The following is a 3,424-nucleotide window of genomic DNA, read 5'->3' as shown; positions in this document are numbered from 1 at the left end:
GCCCGGCGAGCCCACGGGCAGAGCGGCGGCCCGGCCTCGCGCGGCGGGTCCCTGACGTCTGCGGGCGCCCCGCCCCGCCCCGGCCAGGCCCCGCCCCCTCCCCGCCCCCCGGAAATCCAGGTTAGGGCGGGCCCGGAGCGCCAGGTGAGCGCGGCTCCCGCCCCCGGCGGCTCAACGGGCCCCGCCCCCGCGCCCACCCCCCACCCCCCGCCGACCGGGCCCAGCCCCCTCCCCCACTCGCCCCCACAGGTCTGTCCCCAGACCCCTCCCCTCACCGTCTCCGTACCGCCTCGGCTTGGGGATCCGCCCCTGCGTGCCGGGCGCAATCTAGTACCCGCAGCAGCCCCGCGTCTTGGCTCTGAGCCCGCGGTTAATGCTTAACGAAGCTCCGGGAGCCCGAAACTCGAACCGCACCCCTGGGCCCTAACCTTTGGCCCCGCCCGCCCAAATGAGGGGTGGAGGGAGAAGGAGGTGTGGTGATCCCCAGAGGCCCGCCCCGCCCTCTCGTGCTCCACGCGCCCCAACCCCGGGATTTCGGCCGGGCTAGGTGAGGTGGGTGGTGGGCGTCGACGCAGTCCTACCCTCTGCTGACTGCGGGCCGGGCCGGGCCCTGCCCGAGGGCGGGGCGCGGGTCCCGGAGTGAGTTCTCACGCGCTGCTAGCTCCGCGCTGGCCGCTACAATAGAGGCATCCGGTGTCCCGAGAGCGAGAGGGGGAAAGGGATTAACGCTGCGGGCGGGGGCGCTGTGGGAGAGGCCTAGGTGGGGGTTTGCCCTGCAGGCATTCCTGCTTTACTGGTGGGGACTGGCCTTGACCGAGGGAGGAGGTGCGCAGCGAAGCCAGGGAAGTCCTGGGAGCTGGGGTTGAGGAGGCGTGTGCCGGGGAGTCTGGACTTCGTGGCCCGGGCGGCTGGCGCCTCTGAGTGTTCACGGGCCCCATGCCCTGCACCGGGAGCACCGCCCCATGGTCACCAGCCCCCGACAGAGCCAGGCCTGGGGGTTGGAGTGCGGAAGGGGTCCCGCACCCTCGAGTACAGAGGGGCGCCCCATACCCACTACGCAGGTGGAAACCCACCTGCAGAGGGAAGAGCTATGAGGGTGCAGGGAGTGTGCCGGACGGTGGGCGGCGCCACCTGTGCGGGACTCACCGGAAGAACCTGAGTTGGGAGCGCGGACTGGTAGGGGTTGGGGTGGGGGGAGGGGCAGGCCAGGGGAGGGACCTGTAGCCAGGTGATCTAGGAGCTTGGACTTCGTCCCAAGGACAACGTGGCGCCCAAGGAGCGTTTGCTGCTGGCTGAGACCTGCTCAGATGAGGCTTTCAGAGAGCTCCGGGTGCCAAAGGGCATGGAAGAAAGAAGAACAGGACTGGGGGTTGGGGAATGGTCAGGTGTCCAATCCTAGTCCTGGAGTGGAAGAGGTGGGGGCAGAGAAGTGGGCTGGGCGTTCTCGGTTTGCCCCCCAGACCCACCTTCCGCCCTCCCCATGGCCTGCGCTCTGGGCCGCATCGGTGGCCCCATCCCCCACTCTCCCCTGGCTTCCGGGTGAGTTTGGAAGCCAGCCCAGAGGTTGGGGAATTTCCCCAGCTCCCTCCCGCCTGGGCACAGACCTCTCCTCTCCCTGAGGTCCTCTACCTGAGTTCCCAGTCCCTGCCCTGAGACCCTTTCTACCCTCTTAGGGCTCTGTGGCCAGCCCCCACCCGGGTCTTCACCACCCTGTTGGTTTTGCCTGCACCTTGGTAAATGGACCTTCATAAAAGTCCTTTTCTCTCTTTGCATCTTTCTCCTGCCTGGACCCTGACTTCCTCCAAGGTGAGGAAGAGAGAGGAGGCAAAGACGGTGCCCAGTGGTCACCTGAACCCCCTACTGTCACTGGGAAACAGGTGAACAGGCCAGGAGAGCAGGTGTGCAGGGGTCAGCAGTTGAGAGTTTGATGCAGAAGGATGGAGAGACCTGGGGACACTCAGGTGAGCTGTTCGGGACAGAGCTAGGGGCAGCTGGAGGCCTCATCAGGTGTGGGTGATCCTTGGGAGCCAGAGGGAGGGGGTGGAAAGAACAAGGTAGACGAGCCAGGAATCCACAGCGAGGGCTGGGAAGGAGGCCCAAGGAGGGCTGAGGCCACAGTCTCCCCGAGGTTGCACTGAATGCAACTTGTGAGAGTAGCTACAGGATTTAAAAAAAAAAATTTTATAACTATGTGAACCTATCCTGAAATCCATGAGGAAGATAAAGGTGCAAGAATAATTAGCCTGCAAGTACTTGAACAGACATGTCTCCAAAGAAGATAACCAGATGGTCAACAAGCACATGGAAAGATGCTCAACATCATTAGTCATTAAAGAGATGCCAATCCAAACCGCAGTGAGGTACCACTGCACACCTGTTAGCAGGACTACTATCAAAAAATAATAATAATAATAATCAGTGTTGGTGAGAATGTCTGTGGAGAATTGAATCCTATGCATTATTGGTGGGAATGTAAAATGGTGCAGTCTCTATGGCAAACAGTACGGCAGTTCCTCAAAAAATTAAAAATAGAACTACCATACAATCCAGCTATTCCACTTCTGAATATATGCCCAGAAGAATTGAAAGCAGGGACTCGAATAGATATTTGTACACCTGTGTCCATAGCAACGTTTTTTACAATAGCCAAAAGGCGGCTGCACCCAATGTCCTTCAGTGGATAAATGGATAAGTGAAATGTGGTCCATCCTTACAATGGAATATTATTCAGCCTTAAAAAAGGAAAGAACATGGATGAGCCTTTAGGACATTGTGCCAAGTGAAGTAAGCCAGTCTCAAAAAAGCAAATTCTTTATGATTCCACTTCTTCGAGGTCCCTAGAGTAATGAAATTCTTAGAGACAGAAAGGATGTTGGTTGCCAGTGGCTAGGGGATGGGGATGGGGAGTGAGTGTTTAATGGAGACAGAGTTTCAGATTTAAGAAGATGAAAAAAAGTTCAGCGGACTTCCCTGGTGGCGCAGTTGTTAAGAATCCGTCCGCCAATGCAGGGGACACGGGTTCGAGCCCTGGTCCGGGAAGATCCCACATGCCATGGAGCAACTAAGCCCGTGCACCACAACTACTGAGCCTGCACTGTAGAGCCCGCGAGCCACAACCACTGAGCCTGCGTGCCACAGCTACTGAAACCCATGCACCTAGAGCCCATGCTCCGCAACAAGAGAAGCCTCTGCAATAGGGAGCCTGCACACGACAACCAAGAGTAGCCCCTGCTCACCACAACTAGAGAAAGCCTGCAGGCAGCAGCAAAGAGCCAACACAGCCAAAAATAAATAAATAAAAAATAAATTTATTTTTTAAAAAGTTCAGGAAGTGGATGGTGATGATGGTTGTATGATGACATGAATATACTTAGTGCCACTGAACTGTACCTTTAAAAATGGTTGCAATGGTAAATTTTAGGGC

General features: G+C 58.0%; 1 long non-coding RNA gene across 1 annotated transcript; it reads left to right on the top strand.

Moving 5' to 3' along the window:
• Positions 1–536: 536 nt before the first annotated feature.
• On the top strand, positions 537–3,220 carry LOC308615196. Its single transcript, XR_014015489.1, has 3 exons — positions 537–547; positions 1,878–1,961; positions 3,010–3,220. It is a non-coding gene; the product is annotated as an uncharacterized lncRNA (long non-coding RNA).
• Positions 3,221–3,424: the final 204 nt, after the last annotated feature.

The sequence above is a fragment of the Mesoplodon bidens genome (genome assembly GCF_964165515.1).
Source record: "Mesoplodon bidens genome assembly, chromosome: 3".
NCBI lineage: Eukaryota > Metazoa > Chordata > Mammalia > Artiodactyla > Ziphiidae > Mesoplodon > Mesoplodon bidens.
Note: the sequence above shows the minus strand (reverse complement) of the source record. Positions and strands in the feature narration are given on the sequence as shown.